General features: G+C 41.3%; 1 long non-coding RNA gene across 1 annotated transcript; it reads right to left on the bottom strand.

Annotated features, from left to right (window-relative positions):
- Nucleotides 1-221: 221 nt before the first annotated feature.
- Nucleotides 222-11651, bottom strand: LOC142101450 (uncharacterized). Its single transcript, XR_012679013.1, has 4 exons — nt 11553-11651; nt 3324-3938; nt 1222-1301; nt 222-876 (listed from the first exon to the last, which is right to left on the bottom strand). It is a non-coding gene; the product is annotated as an uncharacterized LOC142101450 (long non-coding RNA).
- Between the last annotated feature and the right edge of the window lie 14639 nt (nt 11652-26290).

Raw genomic sequence — 26290 nt, forward strand, 5'->3', positions numbered from 1 at the left:
TAAATAGAACATTAAAAAGATTCATTTAGATCAGCAAAGTCACTTCTGTAGTTATTGAGAATATTATGACATACCGTGACCTCTATGCACTAATCACAGGTAGACAAAACTCTCTCTAGGTAAAGGTCCATTATCACCTTAAGCGGTATGCAGAGACTGGTCACTTGGGCATAAACAGGTGTATTTAGAAATCATGCGCATTGTAGAAGATACACATTAGATAAACATTAATATATAATTATACACATCTGACAATGCAATACAATTAATCAACGACTCAAGTTTTTCATCTTTGCAAAAGTAAGGGGCTAAGTAGTTAGCACTTCTGCCTTACAGCACTGGGATCATGAGTTCAATTCCCGACCATGGCCTTATCTGTGAGGAGTTTGTATGTTCTCCCCGTGTTTGCGTGGGTTTCCTCCGGGTGCTCCGGTTTCCTCCCACACTCCAAAAACATACTGGTAGGTTAATTGGCTGCTAACAAATTGACCCTAGTCAGTGTGTGTGTGTGTGTGTCTGTGTGTGTGTTAGGGAATTTAGACTGTAAGCCCCAATGGGGCAGGGACTGATGTGAGTGAGTTCTCTGTACAACGCTGTGGAATCAGTGGCGCTATATAAATAAATGATGATGATGATGATGTAATATGTGCACTAATCCTTTCAAACATTACACACGCATATTTTGAAATCTGGATCGCGGGCATAATCCACGTGTTTGCTGCATGTGTTCAAGGGCTCTCTGTCTTTATTACCCACAATCCTTCACTGTAATTTTTAGGTTTTATTAATAATTATAATATTTGGAGATCTAATAGAGCAAGTCATCAGACAGGGGTCACCGTGCTTATTGTGAATTTGTTGCAATGGACACAGAATCTATGAATGAAAAAAAAACAAAAAAACAGAAACATAATTAATTAGCACAATATATAGGCAAAAACTTTCAAAACAAAATATAAAAACAACATCATAATGTTGTATGCTACACAGTCTCCCATATCACCAGGTATATTCTCCATAGAATAGTGCATTAAACTGTCTTCAGTTATTAGCCAATCAGATTACCTGAAAATACCTCTTCTCTGTCCTGCTAGAATGCTACCGCCTAATATGAACGATCACACATAATGGCCAAATTCTAGGATACAAAGAGAAGCCCTTTGTGGTTCCCTGTGTACAAGTTACAACTCTCTCATTCACACAGCAACTGTAGTTACTTACAGAGAGAGCAGCCATTGTGGATCAGCAGAGAAGAAGTATTGGAAGAACCAGTAGAATCAGTCCATTCAGTGGTCCGTGATCTGGAAAGAAAGTTTAAGATAAAATGAGCTCTTCGTCATACTTATCACATCTCCACGATCTCTATCATTGTTATTAGTCAATTATTGTCATAATTGTCATTCAGCAAAACAACAAATGGAAAAAAAGCAAAAGAAACATTAAAAACTATTACAGTTAAAGTACCACTAAGTCTAGAATACAGATTGGCTGTCTTACAAAAGACTAAACACATTTACAGTTATATAAGGAAAAGTTGCAATAACTTATCAGATCTGAAGATATTTAAAATAAACTTTTGATTGACAGTGAAAATACAACAGATTTCCAACTTTCGGTAAATACATCAACCTCTTTTAACTTCCGTTTGCAAGGAATTGCTGATACCAGAGAACAAGTAATCAGGGCACAGAGTTTTTATATCATTTAAAATGGCCACCGTCATATTACCGCTTTTAAAGCGGCAAAGCCGGTTCCCGATAACTAACCCTAACCCTAATCCAAACCCGATCCCTGACCCTATCCCTAATCTTAACTCGATCCCTAACCCTAACCCAATCCCTAACCCTAACCCGATTCCTAACTCTAACTCTAAGCCTAACACTAATACTTAACTTAGATGAGACCCAGCATTGCTGCATTAAAAGCGGTAATATGACGGTCGCCATTTTAAATTATGTAAAACCGCCATGTCGTGATGACTTGTCATTGGAATTTATCCGAACAGTGTCAGATACTTGACTTGTCATTATTGAGGTGAGTCTAGAATTATCTACTGTCAGGCATGTCACCATCGGACATTTCATTTCGTTAAACTAAGTGTTGGTGTTAGCTCATGCGGAGCGGGTGGCGGCAGAATCTTCTGCTGCTGTCAGACTGGCAGTGTGGCACTGGACTATGACATCATAGCTCAGCGCCACACTCACAGCCCAACACTGACATGAAGAAACATTAACTTCACAGGTAAGAAGCTGCCCACTGCTGCCTCTCCATGTCAGCGGATTTCTCTTGTCATGTCAATTATTCAGTGTTTTAGGTGCCCCCTGAACCCTGGCACCCTCATGCGCCATAGCATGATGACCTGATTTCATAACTATTTGAACAATCTATGTTGCACATTGTGTTTTTTTAATATATTTTTTTATATTGATATTATTAACATTTTTTTGTAATATTCCACAAGTACATCTTCAGTGTAATTGTTTTAAGTTTTATACACCTGACTTTATAGCGCGGTTTCGCTTTCTTTATCTCTTGGCACCTCAGGCGACTGGCTAGGTTCATCCAGTGGCAGCGCTGCCCTGTCGGCATTTTCTTAAACAAAGCACAGCCAGTTTTTATCACTAAAGAAGTCCTATAACTGGCTAAATGTAATGTTCAGTGTGTGGCTGTCATTGTATAATGCAGGACTTCTTGAGAGGCATCGTTCAATCTGGAAGTCCCTATCTATAGTACTAATTCTGTAGGAGAGGCAGACACAGAGACGGAAAATCCATTGGGCTCCTGCCTAGGGTCCAGTGTGTACTGAGGGTCCCTGCTCGCACTAAACCATTTTTATGGGTGTTGTTTTTTTTAACTAATGGTGAAGGGGAAGGGGGCCCAAGACCCAAAGACCTCCAACTCGGAGCTGATTCAAAGTTTAAATCCTTTTGTGGAATGGAAGGTGTCCTAAATATGCACCTTCTCTAAAACTTTATCTCACTTCATTTGTGACACATTAGTGCACCTACTCCATCTTCTGCTAAGAACATCTTCACTCCACCGAACCCCTGCCCTCGTTTGTGCAATCTTTGCACCTCCGCAAACTCTGCAGGCTTGTTTCACAAACCCATGCACCTCAGTGGCAATCTTGACACACTTGGACAAATAGCAGTTTACGGTACGACCAATGCTTTGCCCTGCTTGCTGGACACTAGCTTTGTAAATGACCCGTCTCCTATTATGAGCAGCTTACTTGCTGATGTACAGTACATATACAGTTACCAAATCAAGACCTTATGGGGATATAGCAGATTTACAGCCTATTAAATATGTTTTCTACTTACACAAACTGGATTGTCCATTGGATGGTGATGGTGATGATGATGGTGATAGTGTAGTAGCGATGGTTCTTTCAATAGCAATGGAAACCGTTGAAGAATTGGCCTTCTTACCAAGGTTGGGAAATGTATTTGAGATGCCTTCATAATAAAAATCTAGATACAGTGTTGTTGTGTTTCCTGTCTGAGCAATCGTATTTTTGGTTACACTTATTTTCGTTTCCACATATATTGTCAGTGATAGAGCTGAATCAGTGACACTGGTAAAGTAAGAGAAAGTTTGTGCATTGTTTGTTAAACCAACCACTGACACAGACAATTCTGGATTTGCAGCCAATGAAGGACAGGAGCTACTGGCTTCAACAGTATTGTTGTTGTCACACTGAGTTCCATTCTTGTGAGCTACTATTGTAAAACGCAGTGGGTTCTGTGATGAAATAGTCAAGGGCGATGATACGATCACTGTGTTTCCGATTTGAGATTGAGGTACGAACACCAGAACATTAGTGATGATATTCACTCTCCCATTCTTAACGGATAGGTCACCCATTCTGGCTTTATCAGGAGAGCTTGTGTCTATCGGCTCACCGGTGAGCAATGTGCTGGTCACCGCAGGTTGAGCTGCAGAGACAAATGTAACATGATCCATGAGTTTTGTAGGTTAGCAAAGTAACATCTTATCTAGAGGAAAGTATTGTAGCATTGACAGAGAAAATATTTTACATCTAAACTTAAAATGAAATACCAACGGCTCATAATAAGCTAATTAGCTAATGTACCCGCCAGTGGAGTAGTTTAAGGATTCTGAGCACAGTGTACATATGAGCCGTTGCCTCCTTCAAAAACACAGACAACAAACACCCCACTCATCACACCTATGTCATTCCAGATGACTTACCCCTGCTGCTCATCTTTTTGAGGACATTCCTAAATCTGCTCCTTCTCTGTCCATTTTTCCTTCATAATGCCAATCCTTCTTGCCTTTCCCCTCATGTCCGCCCCCCCCCACACCCTTGTATTATGTCTGTCCTCCTCATGACAGCACTGAACTCTTGTACCATAGCGGATAGCAGCGGAAGCAAAGGTTACAGATCCTAATATATGGCCAGATCACCGGGAAAGTAAATAGAGTGACTTTGGGTTGGTTAAGATAGATGGTGGTGCTTATGCAGTTCCTTATTAGGTGTCTGTATTGGATGAAGGGTATGTTGATAAGCCACGTGTTTCTGGGACAGCTGCTCTTAAGGACATAATTGTTGATGTCTACCGGTTTATAGAATGTTTTGGGGTGAATGTTTGAGTTTTCATTTTATAGTGTTAGGTCAAGGAAGTTGATCCTGGGTGTGACAGGATGGACCGCCTATGACATCCTGTCTGTTGCTGCTGGGAACCGGCTGGGCTTACTTTGCCACCGTTCCCTTTTGTTATCCCGAATGCGCCCTCTAACAGCAGTAGGACGGGCTTACAAATACTGCCACCACTGACTGTGTTTGGTGAATTGGTTGAACCTGATTCTGTTGTTTCCCGTATTAAGGAGTATGTCATCGATGTAGCGTTTCCAGAGTATTAAGTGTAATTAAATTTCAAATATTATACTTGCATTTCTATTTTTATTTTGACCTTCATTTATCAAGTGTTAAATTAATATTACCTAATCTTTGTTTTTGTTACTGTTATTATGTTGCATTTTCCATATATACATATATATCCTCTGCCCCTTCTTTAATCCCTAATGCCCCTTTACCTCCATACAACCATCTAAAGTTATCCCTTTTCTCCTTCACTCTACACCTCTGTCTTTTTTCTCATACTTCATCAACCTCGTTTATCCTTGCTCTGTTTTTATGTATGATTTGTTATACTGACTGTCTAGTGCTGCAGATATTTTTGGAGCCATAATTATTAAACGACAATCATGAGTATTACACTAATTAATTACATAGTAAAGTGACGGGTTGCTGTTGTTGAAAAGTCAACAGTGAAAATGTCTACACCAAAATGTCTACAGTCATAAGGTCGACACAGTTATAAGGTCAACAGTCATAATAGTCATAAATATAGCATGGGAATTTCCCATGGCTTCAAATTGCGTATCAGGTTTTTTTTATTTGCCAAGGATCAATGGATTTTTTACAGATATTTCTTTAAATCTAGTGATTTATGTCGACTTTACAATCCTGTCTACATTATACATGACAACAATTTAGCTGTATTGACCTTCTGAAAATGTAGACATTATAACTGTCGACCTTATAACTGTGTTGACCTTATAACTGTAGACATTTTGGTGTAGACATTTTCATTGTCGACTTTCATGCCCAACCTTAAATTAACACATTGAAGTAAGTAAAAAAATATTCTTAAACATTTTAAATTTGTCAATAGGTAATTTCTCACACCTCCTTCTTGGCTCCAGAGGTGATGGGTAGGTCTCCATCATTGGCTATGTGTAATTCTCCACAGTCTCCAGGACGATGGATTGGGCTCCCATGGGCATGGGAAGTTGTATTAATATCACTTTAACTGTGTGGAGGCAGGAAGACTGTGCAATGGCATTGGAAATTATTTAATATTAATCTGATCTACCATTGCACCAGGTAGAGCCAAGACATAAAACCCTTCCCCAAAGGACATGAGTGGGGTTATTTTATTAATTCCTGACCCATCTCTCATCTCTTCACACTGCAAGCTTCCTCTACTTCCATAGATGCTGGACAGCCAGAGGTTGCCTACCTCTGAGATGTGTGGGGATCAGCCTGGATGGATCATATGTGTGCTGGGACAATGTGTAGTATGTGTAATTTGTAGGATTACTGGGATAATATTTGTGATTGACACTCTGAACTTCTATCCTGAGCTACCAACACTCACCCCGCTCTGACGACATTACATAAAAGATGGCATGCAGGATATCCCCCTCCTGAGTGCATGGTCTTGAAGCCAATTCTCCACACACTGAGAGGCATTCCTATCATTGAGAATACTCAAGAGCAGGGGCTGGCTGGCAGACTTTAGCCCGGGGGGGGCAAGCACATAGCACTGGCCCATAACTAGCGGCCCATCCTTAAAGGGTGGTCTTCGGTACAATATATATTTATCAATATAAAAAGAGGCTGTTCTAGTGTTGCTTAACCAGTGATACTTTATTATTATACATGATAAATCTTAGATAATGAAAACAAAAATTGCAACAAAAAACAAACCTAACTTTATATTACATTTTATTTTATATGTTCCTTTTCCCTGCAACACTTTTGTTTGTTTTTTTTGTTTTTTTACATACCTCGCTGATTATAAATGGGATTATAGCAATAGATTAGATAATGTTCTGTTAAAGTACTGAACACAGGAGCTGATTTATCAAAATGCAAAAAACCCTTTTGCTTTAAAAACCTGATGTTTTTGCCAGCAAAAGGACTTATTTTTGCTTTGGACTATATACAAATAATATGAGCGGTGCTACTGGTAGGAGGAGCAGAGAACTAGGTTTTAATCTGACACCCTGGCCCAGAGCTGGATTAAAACCTCTGGGGGCCTGGGGTACTTTAGACAGGGGGGCCCCTATTATGTAACATGGTTGTCATTTTAAATAAATACACAGGCAATACTGTGTGTACCACTGTTAGGTGCACGCAGCTCTGATATCGCGAGCAGTATGGTGTGAAGCGGGATATACCTCTCAACTGTCCTTGTAGTCAGACCAAATCCTGACTAAGTGAGACAGTCACCCAAATTCGGGACTGCTCCAACAAATTCAGGACAGTTGGCAGACTGTCCTGTTCTCTCCTACCTGTTCTTGTCACTTTCACCACTTGTGGCTGCTGGTGTCTTTAGATCAGCTGCTGCTTGTCTGGATCCTGGAATGTTGGATGCCCTATTTGGGAAAAAAATGGGTACATGAAATGTAGAAAACTCCAACCAGCCTCGCTCTTCAATCAATATAACACCCACCTTTTATAATAAAGCCTCTTTCCAGCCTGAAATTAAAATAATAGTATTCAGATTTGATAAATAAATCTACTTCCCTCCAACTAGCCCTGACATTAAATTAATAGCATACACATTTAATAAATAGACCTATTTCCCCCCAACATTAAATAGTATTCCCATTTACTAAACAAACCTATTTCCCTCCTTCCAAACAGCCCCAGCAATAAATTAAATAGCATTTACATTTAATAAACATAACCATTTCCCACAACCATCCCATGCATTAAATAATTCATAATCACATTTAATAAATAGACCTAATTTTCCCCAAACAGCCCAAATTCAATTAATATCTCTCAAACCACTCCATCATAATTTCATAGGCCCCACTATTAAATTAAATTGCCCCACCACCCACAAATAAAATAGCACCCAGAATTAGCCCCCAACCTGCATTCCACCGTTAAATTAATAGCCTACCTCCCACATTATATTAAGATCCCCCTTCCCTCACACATTATATTAATATACTGGCCCCTCATACATACACACACACACAGACACACACACACTATATTAAAATACTGCCCCCCCCCCCCACGCACTCAATATACTGGCACACACACACACACACACTATATTAATATACTGGCCCCCTCACACACACACACACACACACACACACACACACACACACACACACAATGTACTGGCCCTCACACACAACATATACTGGCCCCCTCACATACACAATATACACTGGCCAGGGGCAGGCTGGGCTGGGGTGCAGGGGGACATCTGTCCCGTTCCTACACTGGGCTACCTTGGGCTGGGTCACTGGGCCAACTGAATTTTTTTCATCTAAAATACGCTGCTGAATTGAGTCTTGCCCCCTGGGCTAAAGTTTGCCAGCCCTCCCCTGATACTAGCCCCCCTCACACACAATATATACTGGCCCCCTCATAAACATACACACACACAATATGTACTGACCCGCCCCCCACACACACAATATGTACTGGCCCCCTCACACACACACACACACACACACACACACACACACTATGTACTGGCCCCCTCACATACACACACACACACACACACACACACAATATGTACTGGCCCCCTCACATACACACACACACACACAATATGTACTGGCCCCCTCACATACACACACACACACACACACACACACAATATGTACTGGCCCCCTCACACACACACACACACACAATATGTACTGGCCCCCTCACACACACAATATGTACTGGCCCCCTCACACACACACAATATGTAAAGGGCCCCCTCACACACACACACAAACACACAATATTTACTGGCCCCCTTGCACACACACACACAATATGTACTGGCCCCCTCACACACACACACACACACACACACACACACAATATACTGACATACACACACTATACACTGATATACACACACTATATACTGACATACACACATACTTGCCAACTCTTGGCATCAGCTTTCCGGGTCCGAGGGGCAGGTGGGCGTGTGGGGGTGAGGCTCGGAGAATTGTATCATTGACCCCGCCCCCTAAACTATCATAGCCATTTCTTACCTATAACAGCAGGGGGCGGGGCCACGATGAAGCGGGAATTGCGTCACAAATCCCTGACCCCTCATTTTACCTTACCGAGCTGCCGGGATCCAGGAAGTTGTCCTGCTCTCCCGGGAGTCCGGGAGGACTCCCAGAAATTCGGGAGTCTCCCGGACATTCCGGGAGAGTAGGCAACTATGCATACTATACACTGACATACAAACACAATATACTGACATACACTGACATACACACACTATATACTGACATACACACACTATACACTGACACACAGGGACAGGGGGCGTGACTAAAGGGCGGGAGGGGGCGGAGTGCGGTCAATCGCATCATTTTAGCCCTGCCCCCCGAAAATGATGTTTTGATGCGGGGGGCAGAGCCAAAATGACGCAAATTTTGGCCAGGTATTTGCCGGATGCGGGAGATTTGCCTGCTCTCCCAGGAGTCCAGGAGACTGACCCGGATTTCAGGAGTCTCCCGGATGTACTGGGAGAGTTGGCAAGTATACACCATTCATACCACCACTCAGCCACCGCCGGCACTTACCTTGCTCGAGCCGCACGCTGGATCTTCCTCTTCACACATGGGACGGCACCTGGCATGTGATGCACATCCCATGTGACACCAATAGGAGGCCAGGCCACATGTAGTGAAAGTGAGGGAGGGGGGTTGGATCCTAAGGATCCGCGGCCAATAGGAGAAGGTGTCTGGTCCCGGAGGAGGGGCCAGCCACCAATCAATAAACACTAGGGACCTGCCCAAAATAGGTTTTATTGTCCGTTACGTTGGGCATATACCCTCCTGCCCCCCGTCCCAGCCCGCCCCTGCTCAAGAGCAAAAATTCACCTTTGTTTAAAAAAAATTAAAGGTTTTATGCTTAGAATCAGACTAACTAACATTAGCAAAACCAACACCTATCCCAAATCTGAAATCTAACAACTTTATTTTAAATATATGAGTTTAGTCCTGTGATAGCCATTGTTTTTGCTATGAAAAGTGGTGACTATAATAACAATTTTCCTAATGTATGGCCATAATTGTACTGTTTTGATAAGATATCTGCTTGATCCTGGTGGTTCAATGATTCTAATTTCACTATAACTACCTTCCCAGCTAGTGCAGGCGCTGCCAGTTGATGAATGTCCCGCCAGCACGCTGCCGCTGATTGACAGCTAGCTCACGTTCTAGAATCAATGTGGAAATTCTGTTATTTATTACTTCTGATTTTTTTGTGAAGCTACATTCAAAGTAGTTATAATAACAATTTTTTTTCATGTTTTCATTTGAACTTCCTAGAAACAGTATAGTAATCAGCCTGTGCTTGTGTCAGTGGATATAAAAGAGAATCCTTCAGGCAAAACTAACTCTTCAGTATTAGAGAAAAAGTGTGAATACAAACTACCAACAGTTGTATGTGCAGAAGATCCAGGGACTTCAAATTGATTGTCACTATGGATTTAAATGAGAACAACAGGTGAAGTATCTATATAACTTGGCATAGGATCATCAAGCATCTGTGAGCGTCCTAAAATGAAGTTCTAAGTCTTATGCGACATCCGGACATGTGGCTCTGAGAACTTCATTTATGTGGCACACGTGAGGCACAGGAAATTTCCACCGTTGTGCCTAGATCAGTGTTGGCTAACCTGTCACACTCCAGACTACAAGTCCCAGCATGCTTTGCCAATATATAGCAGCTTATTGCTGGAAGGGTATGCTGGGACTTGTAGTTTCACAACACCTGGAGTATCACAGGTTAGCCAACACTGGCCTAGATGGTCTGACTGGAGCTCTTCAACGTACACCATGCACTCTCAGTATCCACTTCCGCCTTGTTTTTGGCAATGTTTGCCTAGTAATATTCTTCTCCGCCAAATTGTGCCCCGATATTTGTATTGGGTGAGTCCCGACAAAAGTGTTTTTGTGCAGTGGAAATAACTGTGTAACCCTCTGCACAACAAGGAACGCCCGTAAACCTGATCCCTCTCCACCCCTTTTACAGAGTAGGCCTCTGTACTCTGTAGAAGAAAGAAAAGCTCTTACTTTACTCAAATCCTTCCATTGATAGGTACAAACTTCTGCTCTTCCACAAACTTTGCCATCTCACAGGGTTAAACCATTTGGCAGAAATCTAGATATGTTTCTATTTATGCTTTGTAAATGAAGCCCTCTGTGTTTTAGTGGTCTGTGAAATTGACTGTCTACTCCACATTAGCTCATAGCATATATGGGTCACAGTGGGGTACCCAAGGTCCTTGTTTCTGATAATGTTTAGTGTTCATGCTACCCCCATTGTATTGCCTCTGGTACCTGAGTCATAGCATAAATGGAATCTAAACTAAACTTCAATCGACCAAGTCAGTTAGCAAACTCATTTTCTGTGCAGAAACATTAATACAATATATTTTTTTCAATTGAAGAGTAAATATAACCTAAACACCCAACCAGTACATCAGTCTATTAATCAATGAACTCATTTTTCTATTCAGACATTGAAACAATAAATGTTTGCTAACATTACACACAAAAAGTACCAGCAGAGACGGCAAAAGTGGATTATTTTTTCTGTCTGCTCTTTAATATTTTAATTTAAATAAGTCTTATCCAACGGTAGTTTTACTCTAGTTTGACTCAGTTAACATTCTCTATTATCTAAACTCGTCATTCCCTCTGTTCATTGTAATTATTCACTATTTATCTCAGCCGTGTCTTACCAAGTGCGCATACAGTCAGCAGGATGAAGGTTTTCAGTCCACAATCCATCTCTCAACCACAGCCACAGATTGTTTCTCAGGGATGTCTTAATAGCACAAAGAGAGATCAACTTATATGAGGATAAACTGCTTCCTCTCTTTATCACAGATTTATATGACACACCTTCTCAAGGGCGGTATTATCACAGAAAGTCTGTTAAACCATCCAATAAGATCTGTTTCCCAAAAGTCACTCTGTTTATTTGCCTGGTGATAGTTATTTTCTATTTCTTCTAATGCCTCAGGGCCATCTTTTCCATTGGGCATGATGGGCAGCTGCCCGGGGGCCCCACGGGCAAGGGGCCCCCATAGGCACGGCTCTTATAAGAATAAATAATCCTGCAAAAGAAAAAAACCTGCAAAAAAAACCTTCAAGGGTCACTGAGCAAGTACATCTATCTATCTCTATGTCTATATCTCTATATCTATATCTGTATCTGTATACATCTATATATCTATATCTATATCTAGGGGCCCCGGTGCACTGCTTTGCCCGGGGGCCCATAATGTTGTTAAGATGGCCCTGTAATGCCTGTCATGCAATCTCACACCCAGCAGGTTTCTTTAAGTAACTTTTATTTTTTAGCCCACTCTCAGGTAGTAGCTTGCACTTCATGGGTGCCACATGATTTGGGAGATATTGTTATGGAAATTTTGTCAGATAAAATCAAGGACGAGGTCTCTTCAGAATATGCTCAGTTTATTTTGTATATGCAATACAGACCATTCAATTCAACATAAATAATGATGGCCCATATTATCATTGCATGCCTAAATTAAGACCACAACATAATGCGTAATTAAATTTATCGTTTAAGACTTTTGACGAATAATATCACTTCATTTGACAGGACAACTCAACATTCCTCAGATACAGGCTTAAAGCCAAGTAGACCTTACCACATCTTATATGGTGTAGGCAAGTTTACCACAACTTCCCTTTTTCCTATACAGAAGGGCACATTTCTTTAGATAAGTTGCAAGATATATTATAGACATATTTCTTCATATAACTTAAGTAAACAATGGAATAACTCAAAAACAACTTCATTTGTCAATATATGCAATGTAAGCTCTATTCCGACTCTTATGCATCCTTTCTAATACTGTATTATATCTAGAGATGCTCAGGCTCGGTTCCCTGAAAACCGAACACACCCGAACTTAGCAGACCCGAGTACCGGCTTTTGCTCTTTTTTGCAATTGAAAATGAGGCAAACTTCATCGTTTTGTTGTCGGATCTCAGATGTCGTGAGCTTTGGATTCTATAAGTACCACCCTCCCTGGTGATCCAGCGCCATTAAACAGAGGGACACAGAAGGGGTAGTACAGTCTGTAGAGCAGTTGGGCAGCGTCATAGGTAGAATAGAAAGAGGAGGGGGTAGCAGTGTTCAACAAAGTCTACAGTGACATTCAGGAGAGCTCCATTGCTCCATTGCTAATTGTCATTGCTGAAATACAAATACTAGGGCTGGCAGGCTTGGTCTTCTGAATTTACAGTCAAAGTGTATGGTGTTATCAATATGGATTCACAGCAGTACGCAGAAGAGCAGGAGCACCAAGCAGCTGCTGGCACCAGTCATGATGATAGTAATCCCTCTACGTCATCTGGTAAAGCCTATGTAAAAACACATAGTGTTTTTAAGTCAGGGAAACAAAAATGTAAAAAAAACATCTTTTACCTTGGTCAAGAAAAAAAGACCTGTAATCCAGGCAAAGTTCTCTGCAGAAAAAAATAAAATTGCCAACATGCCATTCTACACACGCAGCAAAGAAACAATGAGTCCTTCGCCTTTCTCTATGAGTGCGAGTTCTGCAACTGTCACTGAGGCATCTTCTTACTTTTATGTGTAAAAGCTGAGCTGGAAGAAACCAGTAAGGCATTAGAGGAAAATGTATGTTCAGATTTAGAAATGACACAAATCCCTGAGGAGAGTCTATCCACGAGTGCTATGTGTAATCCTGACCATTCTGATAGTGTACCAATAAAGAAGGCCTCTTTCTGCATTTCTGCAGATGTGTGACTGAACAGCCCAAGTGTAGCCGGTGATACACAAATTGAGGATGCCACTTTGGAATTGCAACAGGATGAGGGGAATATTTGTGTAGCCGACGAGGGCGCTAATGAGGATGTTGATGAGGATGATGTTGTTTGTGTAAATCCTGCACCAGTGATAGCAGTTCTTAAGAATAAGAAGAAGGCCATTGTCATGCCTGGAAATCAGACCAATAAATCCACTTCTTATGTGAGGATTATTTTTACCCAAATCCTGACAACAGTTGTCTACCCATTTGTAGTGTATGTAAAGCCACAGTCAGTCGAGGTAGGGACCTTAACCATCTAGGAACCTCACCCATGTTACGCCATTTTAAGCGAGTTCATGGCAAGCTGTTGGGAAAATCAGAAACTTATGCTAAAAAAATAACAACAAGCAGGCCATCATAAGCTAGGACCCTTCTCTGACCTAAATCCCGACGCCTGCAATATACACCCACAACACCGTCCTCATCAATATCCTCAGTAGCGATCGGAGTTAGTCCTGCATCCAAATTGGTAAGGCTAGATGACTCCTCCACTATCCTGGATTCTTCAGAAGAATTCTTGAGCATTAGTCCCACTGCTGCTGCTTCTGCTGCTGCTGCTGCTGGGGCTGAATATTCATCCCAGAAGCAGACCAAGAAGAAGACTACTGGTAGTTTACAACAACTGACTCGCTTCGCCAGGATCCAAGAGTTATCAAAATCTTGAAATCGGATCCCTACATTTTGGCGAATGTGCTTGATCCTCAGTTTAAGAGCTATGTCTTCTCTTTGTTTCCAACTGACCCAGATCTGAAGAGATGCAAGGAGCTCCGGGTGAGATTTCCCAAGAGACCCAGGGATGATGGAGATGACTCAGCACCAAATTTTGACATCAGGTCTGGTCTAAAAGAATTGACCAAAAAACATGACACCTCTGCCATAACTCCACCTGATCCTACTATCAGCATCCAAAGGATGGTGGAGGATTATTTTCACGACAGCATTGAAATAGACACATCAGACAGTCCCTTTACGTACTGGGAGGACAAAAAGGGAATTTGGAGACCCATGTACCAACTTGCTTTGCACTGCCTAAGCTGCCCACCCTCCAGTGTATACTGGGAAAGAATTTTCAGCATAGCCGGGAACCTTGTCAGCAATCAGCGTAGCAGGTTACTTCCTCAAAATGTGGAAAAGATGATGTTCATAAAAATGAAATTCAAGTTCCACGAGAAAGACCTTTCCCGCCAATTACATAAAAATGCTGAGACTTCTGTAATGGTGGATTCCAGCGGTGATGAATTAATAATGTGTGAGGATGATGTACACACTGATGAGGGTGAGGATGAGGCTGAGGATGATGACAAAAATATCTTGCCACAGTAGTGTTCATTAACAGCACTGTTACCTTAGGTGCCTTAAGCCCATTGTTACCTTGTTTTGTGGGGGCCCAAACAAACCAAGCATTTCAGCCACAAGGAGTGGCACTTTTGTGTCTGAAGTGCTTAGTTTGTTAAAGTGTGCATGTCCTTTTTAAGATCCAACATAACGGTGGGTGGGAAGGAGGACAATTCCATCTTGCACCACTTTTCTTTTCTGCCACTGCTGTGTGCCAATGTGTCCTCGATGTGCTAGGAACTGCCGTGTGTTTGAGTCATTGCTCTGTCGCTTACCATCCAGCCAGGTCGCTGCAGTATTTGTCCAAAAGTGTTTGAAAATAATTTTTTGACCTGTGAGGTGGTCAAAACTGACTGCAAATGACTTGAAATTAGTATTATTGAGGTTAATAATAATGTAGGAACAAAAAAAGAGCAATTTTAGCAGATTTTAGCATATCTTAGCAATTTTTCTAAAAAATACACATCCAAAACCAAAACCAAAATACACAAGGGTGGTTTTGCCAAAACCAAAACCAAAACACGAAGCTAATCCAGATCCAAAATCCAGTTCACGGGGGTCAGTGAGCAACTCTAATTATATCCAGTTTATTCAACTTCCTTTTTGTATGCATTGAGTATCCATATTAACATGATCCACAGTTAAAGGATTTGGTCACCTCAATATGACTTTCATTTGATAATCTGTACCCGCCTGTAACTGTTGCTAAATACATCGCTTTATCTTCCTAGCTTCCATCTGTGCTTTTCAGCCACGTGTTTATATGATAAGGCAGAGTTGTTTATGTACAGCTACTGCTTGTGTTTAAATGCTGATTTAGAAAGCTGCAAGGTAAGCTTAGGCGGATGCTGAGCTTAGACGCTTGTTGGATCAAGTGATGGTGGAGAAGCACGGTGGCGAAGTGGTTGGCACTTCTGTCTCACAGCGTTGGGGTCATGAGTTCAATTCCTGACCATGGCCTTATGTCTGTGTAGTTTGTATGATCTCCCCGTGTTTGCGTGGGTTTCCTCCGGGTGCTCCGGTTTCCTCCCACCATCCAAAAATATACTAGTAGGTTAATTAACTGCCATCAAAAATTGACCCTAGTCTCTCTCTCTCTCTCTGTGTATATGTTAGGGAATTTATACTGTAAGCTGCAATGGGGCAGGGACTGATGTGAGTGAGTTCCCTGTACAGCGCTGCGGAATTAGTGGCGCTATATAAATAAATGATGATGATGATATAACCATTGTATGGGTATTCCACACTGCCCGCTGCGATAATTCATTATTGGAAATATTCAGAAACATTGTCCTCTTTTTTTGTTGCAATAGAACTGGATCCTAAAGGATATAGTTATAAGGTCCGTCAATTTCCAGAATCCACCTCCCCAATTTGAAAAGGTGGTGTGTACAGCAATATGAACTGACAAGGCAGCTTCCTTAATTCATAGCTCCCAACTGTCCCGATGTTGACAGGACATTCCGATTTGCAAACCACAAAAGGGACGCGGCTTAATAGGAAACTGGGTGGAGATTTGGCCAAATATGTCCATTTGTGGGCAGAGGGGGAGCAGAATGGAGCGGGACTTATTCTGTCCCACTTTCGGGATTCTAAATGTTGGGAGATATGGTTCATTTCATCCTCCAGCCAGTAACACCCTGCATCTCTTATTGCCAGATCATTTGCTGAGCGTTCTGACGTCACTTACTACCTGCCGACGCGTTTCAATTCGTAAATCTTTATCAAGGCATAGTAAGTGAACAGACAGGCAATGCTTTATAGGACCTGAAAGCTAATCATCTGCTTCCAAAAATGTCCCAATAAGAAATGATACAGAGAATATACAAGTAAACATGATTAATCCTCTTAAAGTTATAAACTAATTCTAATATGATCCTCAATCAACCAGAACATGAAAATAATAAAAGCAACTCCTACCTGATAATGGGTCTCTCACAGAGACGAAACTGACATAATAAAGATATTCTTTTATGAACAAAGAATATACATGGTAATATCTTGGTCTATATAAAACAAACCTATTCTTATATAGGTCCCTTAAATAAAATCGGAAAGTATGTGTTATATCTTGATGTCACTGCTGCACATACATAACTACTAAACATCTATAGAAAGTACTCTTGCAGTAACCTTATGTCATATATAAAACAAGTTAACCCGTGCATGATACTCATGCATTCTAATCAAATCAAGCTACTTAAGGTGTTATAAAGGTTCTTGTCATGCATTTGGGCCATAGCCCAGGCCTCCTCAGGGGAAGAGCGTTACTTCCCGACGTAAGCGCCCTTTTTTAACGTGGTTTTGTCCACATGTCGCCACCTCATCATTCTTCTCCATCACCTCATCCTTCATTTTCATCGCCACATCTATCCAGATGTCTATCCAGACACAGGGATCTCTCTCAGCGGTCCTGAGTATCACACTTCTCTCATTCTGTCACCCCCAGCAACCACCAACCACTCCCCACTGTCACCCCCGGCAACCACCAACCACTCCCAACTGTCACTTCTCCTTCAAGAAATATATATATATTTTTAAAATCTTTATAAACACTTTTAACAATTAACAAATTAAATTAACAAATTAAAAACATCTTAGTATACCAAATTTCAGCCCTTTCTGAATTTTTTTTTACACACACACTAAGAATTTAGTAGGTCAGTGTATAACTCCGCCCAGCAGGTGGCGCTGCAGCTTGGTTTTATTTTTTCCACACACACACAGACAGACTAACACACGCCACTAGACATTTATATTATAGATAACTTTTGACCAAGAAAGGTATCTAATAAAAGATGGATAATAAACATGAATGAGAGCATGGAATTGGGAAGAAGCCTGTATAGAGAAATGTGGATCATTCCCATATTGTCCTGTGGTTTCAGACTATTCCAAAAACCACTTGATCTCAAAAGCCACATTTAAGCCTCTTTGGGCCAAAGTGCGCATGGAGTAGATCATTTTCATTTCTGCCTTTGCTAAATCACTTTTAGACTCTTTCTTTCTCCAATCCCCTGAAACCTTTTTCAATCCACAAAATATTTTTATAGAGCTCACATCACATTTATGGTGATCTTTGAAATGGGCCGACAATGAATGCTGTTCGTAACCCCTTTTGATATTCCTTATGTGTTCATTTCATCTATCCTAAGTTTCCTCCCCGTTCTTCCTATATATTGCTTCCCGCAAAAACATTCCACAAGATACACACAATTTTTGGTGTTGCGTGTTATAAAATCATCAACTTTGTATATCTCGCCATTGGAATTGCATTTAGCTTCTACAATTTTTGCAAAGCAACATTTGGTGTTTTCACATGCTCCGCAAGACCCACATCTAAAGAACCCCTTACTTATAAACTGTTTTTTATGCGATTTGGTAGTTACACTTTGACCAGCATATCTTTGAGAGTAGGTGCTCTTCTGTAAATAAAGCCCTTGCTAGATGTAAACCCCTATACCTGGGAGGTGAGTGCATCTGATTTTAACTGCATTTTAATGGTGTTTAAAGCATATAGGTCAGTGTAGGACCTGCATATAATGAGGTGCCCTTGATGCTGGGATGCAGGCTTAAATGTTTTGATAAAAATATGAACTAATACCTCATGTTTTCATTTTGCTAGACACACACAGATATACAGTGTAAAGGATAAGCGCTGACAACTGTCTTTTTGTTTTGTATACATATATGGGCATTTATTTTGCCACGCAGCTGGTACCATATACAATATGGGATATACCGAGCGCGGGCTTATTGCCAAGCAGCTGGTACCATATATAATACTTTCCCTTCAATACCATTTGCAATATCACCAATATCGATATTAAAAAGCTCTGCTCCAAGTACAGATGCTTGGGGTATGACATTGGTAACCTTTCCCTCCTGTGAATGTACTCCATTTACTATAACTCTGTGTTTTCTATCCTGCAACCAAGATCTTATCCATTCCACCATCTTAGAATCCAATACCAGGCTTTCACGTTTATTTAACAGTTTGCAATGTGGGACAGTGTCAAAAGCCTTACTAAAATCTGGATAAGCTACATCTATGGCCCAACCTTGAGCTATTATTTTAGTCACCTAGTCAAAAAAGTAAAACATTTTTGTCTAGGTGACTAAACTAAAAATTTTTGACATGATCTCCCCCCAGTAAATCCATGATGTTTGGGATCCTGCAAGTTACTGGATTTGAGATATTCTACAACTCTTTCTTTTAAGAGTGTTTCCATCAGTTTCCCTACTACTGATGTAAGGCTCACTGTCGATAGTTGCCTCTTCCTTGCTTCCACTTTTGCATAGTGGGACTGCATCCGCTCTTTTCCAGTCCTCTGGAAATACTCCTCTAGCTAGTGACTAATTGAATAATTATGTTAATGGTGTTATCTGCATCCCTTTAAGCTCTTTTAGTATCGTTGGATGTATCCCATCTGGCCTCATTGATTTATCCCCTTTCAGTTTTGAGAGCTCTGTTAGGACCTTCTCCTCTGTAAATGTACTTGTATCTACTTCATTTTTATGAGTATACTGCAACGTAACTGTGGCCCCTTCCCCGCTCTTTCTGTAGTGAACACTGAGCAAAAATAATTATTAAGATGATCTGCTATTACCTTGTCTCCCTCAACAAGACTCTCACTCTCTGTCTTTAGTCTTATCATTCCTCCTTTTGTTTTCGTACTTTCACTTATATACCTAAAAAAGTTTAGCCCCCTTTATCTACTGACTGGGCCATTTTATTTTCAGCTTGTGCCTTTGCACATCTGATCACCTTCTTATCCTCCTTCTGTCTAGCAAGAAACACCTCTTTGTCTTCACTATTCTGAGTCTGCTTATATTTCCTAAAGGCCATAATTTCCTTAGGGAATAATGTGAAGCTTGGTATTAAGGTTAGGCCTTTTTAAACTCTGATTGTCAACATTTGGGTGGAGTGCTTGGCCTGGCCAATGTGATTTTAACTATTTGGTTTTAATGTGTAAAGAATTAGTTATGTGCACTCCGTTGCATTGTGACTTGATTGTGCACAGTTCACATTTGCAATATTCGTAGTGATTTCCTTTAGAACACAGTTCCTCTAGGTTCCAGGATGACTATACAGCCATGTTATCTTCATCACCAAGTAGCTACTTAGTGTATTTTACATGAACTTTTGTGTAAAGCCCTATGCTTGGGATGGGGTTTGACATCTAGCAACGGATTGTGTGCCAGTGGTCATTACCTACTGCTTGCTTGACATTCAGAATGATGGGCACTCTGCTGTGTGAGGAGACTGAAATTGTTGGCTCATAGTGCTATGATGGCTAACACTTGGAAAGTACTTGTGAATACCTTACATTTACACTCATGTTGAAGCAGGCATTGGTCTTACTATGGCACAAAGTATCCCTAAAGATTAATTACACACACACTGACAGATCCAACTTGCAGATATTCCCATCCTGATTGTGGCTTAATTTGAAGGTTTGGCCCTTTCCGGGCCCATTAGCAATGTGAATGCTATTACAAAGCAATGATACCGTCTGACACCAAGATCCAATCTGAATTTTTCAATTTACGTCCAAACTACTTGGAGCACAGATTGTGAAGGTCACCAAAGCAACCATATGTCCAGTGTGTGCAGGCCAACAATGTGTGTCTTCAAACACATTTTAGTAGGCTACAAAGTGTGTATCTGTGTTGGGCTGAAATGGAACATTGCATGACTGGACCAATGAACAATATAGGTGATGTGTAACATATCACAAATAGCTTACAAAGACACTCAACACTTAAAAGGGAGGATAGTGTCATTGTTTATCTGGTGTCACAAAGTGGATTTAAAGATAATGTGAATATGGACCCCAAAAGATGGTCAACTTGCGTCTGACACCGAGGCATTGAACTGGATTGATTGTTTGGGCTTTGTGGTTGCCATATGTCTGTGGCCACTATTTCAAAAAAAAGTGGCAATTGGGTCAGAAGTCTATTTTGGGCCTGTTGTTTGGAAAGTGTCCTAGCCTAGGTAGTGTTGTGGCCAACTCTTCAAACATTTAAGGGACAATATTTTACAGAGGATATTAAATAATCTAGAGGAACCAGTTCACATACCATGTTGAACTTGCAGCATACAAAATCCAAACACTTGCCCGGAAACAAAGCAACCAGACATACTGAACACCCAAAAAATACATATTCCGTTAAAGGTAAAAACCACTACAGAGAGTGGGTTTTTAGGGTACGGTCTGTCTGTGACTAAGGACAAAATAACAAAACATACAAACAATATATTGTACAAGTAGACATGTGCCTAAATGGGCCCCAAAGCACTATGTATGGATTGTTGTGTATGACAAGAGGAAGCACAGCAGTGTAGTAATCAGCAGATACTTCCTTGGGACTGTTTGGATGACACTATTGCAGGTTCATATTTAATATTTACAGACATGATTCAATACTTGCAGCAAAATACATAGCAAAGAGGTCAGTGGTCTGTGTGGCAAAGTTCCTTGGATGAAGAGCTGACAATCTGGCCGAAGTGAAGAAATACATAAGCAGGCTTGGAGCATTGGAGAAATACCTCAACATGTAGGGAAACACGAAATGCAGAACTCCAAAAACCAACCCAGCTTGGCCTGTTGAATGTCAAACAAACAATTACTACGGCAATATTAGCTCACAATGAACTTTCATTAATGTACTAAGTAATGTACTAAGTTTATCCCTCGCTCCATTCGTCTCTCACCTAATCTGTGCTCCTTCAAGCGGGCTCTTAAATCTCACCTGTTCCTTAAGGCCTACCAACCATCCACTTAACCTCTCACCTCTTCTGGTTCTCCCCTGCCCCCTTCTCTCTCCCCGTTGCTTCACTTCCCGTATGTACCTGATTCTGTTTACCCTCCCTTAGGATGTAAGCTCGTATGAGCAGGGCCCATCTTCCCTCCTGTCTCCACACCTGTTCTTCCACTCCGTCTCTACTGTATTTGCCTGCCTGGAGTTTCTGAAGTTCTGGTACTTTGTGTTTATTGTTCTGTACTGTCTTACCCTGTATAGTCTACTGTTTGTACCATGTACGGCGCTGCGGAAACCTTGTGGCGCCTTACAAATAAATGATAATAATAATAATATGCCTTGGTGCACATGAAGGTGAACACTGTATTGTAACGTGAAAAGTGTCTGGTAAGGTTCAACACAGTATTCTCTGTAATAGTGACTTCTGGGTTTGACCTATATCTTAGTTTCAGAGTGTGGATTGTGTTGATTGTGTCTGGAAAGTACCCCAAAACCCATGAGTAACACAAATAGCACATTGACTAATGTTGACTTAGCAGACCCCCAAATCTAATGGTTACAAACATCAATATTGTATGCAGCACAAACACTTGACAATTACATGTTCTTGATGCAAACACTATAGATACTTACATTTGTCAACTGACTTCACCATGTCCACATCCTCAAACTTCAAAGGCAAGTGCTATGGCACTTAGCCCAGCACGATACCCTTGCTGGGTGAAACAGCCTGTAGTTAAAAATGAAACACATTACTTTGACAAATGGGCCATTCTCAGCACTGTAATGGGTACAAATTTAAATAGAAATTTGAGATGCCTTCATGAACACTGTTAGGCTAGATTTTTACTAACAATGTTATACATTATTATTTGAAAGCTATTTGCCATTGACGTACAAGACCATTCTGGCCTTTAATAAATTAGCTTAGACAAGCAGCTTATGTGTAATGTTCAGACAGTTCTTCATTTCCACACAAGGACGTTGATATTTACACATAAGACAATAGTTTCAAACAACCACATTCAGGTGTTTTGACGCTAAATGAATGACGTGAAACTTAGAGGCATTTAAAGAGAAAACCTACAACATTTTCGAGAAAACTTACAGGTTGGCATAGATTTGTCAATAAGGCCAAATCAAACACATTTCATTAGGACACCACCCCATGTATATTTATAAAGACATTTGGTGGGTTCATACATTTGTGATTTGTATTTTGAGTTAGCTTCCTCATTATTACAGCAGAGAGCAATGGTGTCTTAAATGAAACAGTACCAATAACTGCTTTACCTCAAAAATACCTCTCCACCACATATTGCCTGAAGTTAAACCCTCGCTCTGATTCCCGAGGGGTATCTTCCGGATCCTCCTCCACCTCGTCCATCCTAGCAACCTCATCCACCACCCCTGGAGCCCCACTCCGGATGGCAATATTGTGAAAAACCACACACACAGAGCTATGATCTCGCATACTTTCCTCGGCTCATACATGAGTGCACTACCAGACCGGTCAAGGCAGTGAAATCGCGCCTTTAACAGGCCAAAAGCCCTTTCTATGACCGATCTGGTGGCCACATGAGCTGAGTTATATGCTTCTTCATGCTCTGTGCGTGGGTTCAAGATCGGAGTGAGGAGCCAAGGGCAGGAGGGATACGCATTGTCTCCTATGTAGAATGAGAGGAAGGACATAATAAACAAACATTAATACACTTTAACACTAACAACTGACCAGCGTTAATAGGCACCCATTCTCAAATATGGCTTAAACATTAACTCAATAGTCCGGTAAGTGAGTACTATTACTATATAATTACAAAACATTGTAAAATAACCACGTCTAAGAAATCCCTACAAACAAATAACATGTAACATTTTTTTAAATACAATTTTCCCAAAAAAATGACTTACGCACCTGGCCTTGTACAGTGTAAAAATCAGGTAACCTTAACTGTTAGGTCTGTTTGGGTAATCGGCCTATGTTACCATAAACATTACCAAATGTGTACAATTTGATTTTACAACTGTATAGTTGGAGCAACTATAAATAAAAGCCACATGCACTATATGACACAACGTGGAAAGCTAACATCTGAGGAAAAAGATAACATTTATGGGACAATAACTTTTAAAAACATTATGATCTAAAACAAAAACCACTAAACTGAGTCAATACATTAGACTAATTACCAAGAAGCCACGCATCTCTATGTGGCCTGACACCCCATTGCCTCTGTTGCAACCTGCGCCACATCCCTGAATTGTGAAAGGCAAAGGAGTCATGGGTACATGGCACGCGGCTGAAGGTGGCCTGGGACATACCTGCCGCATCCCTCACTGTGGTCTGGAATGACCCAGACGCACAGGAGTGCAGTACCGCCAAAAGTTTGGTCAAAGGCGGTGCTGCTGTCGGGATGTTGCGCATTGGCTCCAGGTCACGCTGCACAATGCGCAGGGTGTCCAAGATCACATGTGGAGGAAGCCGATAGCGGCGGACAACCTCAACATCTGACATCCCAAAGAGGCTGACACGTGGCCTGAAGACGCGCTCTCTCGGACGGCGATGTTGTACTAGTTGCTGGTTTGGACGTGGCGGAGGATCAGTCTCCCCACGAAACAGATTGTAGTCCAACTCCAGGATCGCCTGTATTTGTGGCAAAAGCCTGAGTTTACAAACAAAACACTAGGTGACACCTTTTCAGCTTTGCATTTTCACTGTAGCCTCCAAATATGAAACCAATACTTACAATAAAATCACGATTCATCTTCCAGCTTGTTGTGACAAGGTACAGTCAAGATTTTTAAAAATGCAAAGAAAAAAAAAATCAATACTCCTGCCCTACTGAATGAGCAAACACTGCTAATTAAACATAATTAAGGTTGTCAAAGGTACTGGTCTAAACACCTAGAATCAGCATTTGTCTGTCTGCATTATACTCACCCGGACCACTGAAACTCCCAACAGCACTGAAGTTCCACAACGGCGCTTTTAAAGACCACTAGGATTACAGAATTATCTGCCGGTGAGTACGCCGCCACATTATGAGTCCGACATCAGACACATGTGCGTATAGAGAGGACGAGTGAGTTTGTTTTGACTATCAAAGATATCCTTGCATATTTTCATAGTGTAATAAAACTATGGTAAGTGAATGTTTTTTGTTAATTAACATATTTAGAAAATTGACAGATGTTTGTGGTGTGCAAAGATCATGGTTTCAAGAGTGTAAAGTTTAAATGTATGGTATGGAACAGATGTATCATTTAGTCTAGACGATAGTGTGGTGGTTAGGTATTCTATCAGTCAATACTAAGGTCATAAGTTTGAGTCCACCAGTATACCTTTATTACAAAGTCCAAATATGACCTTTATCTAACTTTCCCCACAATTTCTAAAATGCCTTTCAAAGTACGCGATTGCGAATTGTTCACCGTAACATCCGCGCTTATTTATTGTTCTTGTTTTATTATTACAGCTTTGCTGGGTTTGAAAAATAGACAATTGTGTGTATGCCTAGGTATAGTACTTTTTTATACGTGTCACGAGCCGCGGCGGTACTCACAGCCGCCGCGGCTCGCTTCTGGCTCCCCCTGGCGTCCCGGTCATCAAGGCGCTGCGTCCCGGCAGTGCTGGATGCAGGGCGCATGCGCGAAAACAGGCACAGCCTGTGGGCTGATTAATTTAATTATTACTGGGGGCTGTGTGAGACTCTTGGTGGCCTTTTGTATTTAGGGCAGTGAGGTCTGCAGCCTCACTGCCGGTTATAGCTTCCTGTTGCCAGTTTGCTGACCTGCTGTGTTCCCAGTTCTGTCCTGTGGATATTACGATCGGATTGCCTGTGTATGACCCCTTGCCTGGATTTGGACCCTGCCTGTGTTTCTTGTGACCCTGACCTTCTTGCCTGTAACTGGACCAAGCTACCGTGCCTGTGACCCTTGACCCCGGCTTGTGTATTGGATTCCCTGTCTGCTGCCGGCCCTCGACCCTTGCCTGGACTTCACTCCGCTTTCCTGGGTTCTCCCTAGTCGGTACGCACTTCACGACCCTCTGCTAGTCTGCGGCCAAGTCTGTCCCCACCACTAGGGGCTCCAGTGAACACCTGACTGGCAGAGCAGACTCCGGATTGTGCTATACCGGCTAGAGGGGCTTCTAACAATACGTAAACCTTCAGGTTGGTAATAATCAGTGCAAACTCATTGTATGCAGCTACAAAACAGAGAAGCAGCTGTCCCAAATAACTTGATTGCAAACACTTTTAGGAATAATCCACAAACATTGTTAGCAGAAAAGTTTCTGCTCAGCATTTCAGTCTATGCAATTTCATTTACGTATTGTTTTGACCATTTGAACATTGGGGTAGTGGTTAGACAATGCACCTTTGAAAACTTTAAACCTGAGTTCAATTCCTCCACAACACTCTTGTGTCTGTGGAATCAATAATATTCTTCCCATATATGTATTGAGTTCCAAAGTGTCTCTGGTGTAAAAGTACGCTTACTTTAATTACAAACAA

Source organism: Mixophyes fleayi, chromosome 9, assembly GCF_038048845.1.
Source record: "Mixophyes fleayi isolate aMixFle1 chromosome 9, aMixFle1.hap1, whole genome shotgun sequence".
Classification (NCBI taxonomy): Eukaryota; Metazoa; Chordata; class Amphibia; order Anura; family Limnodynastidae; genus Mixophyes; species Mixophyes fleayi.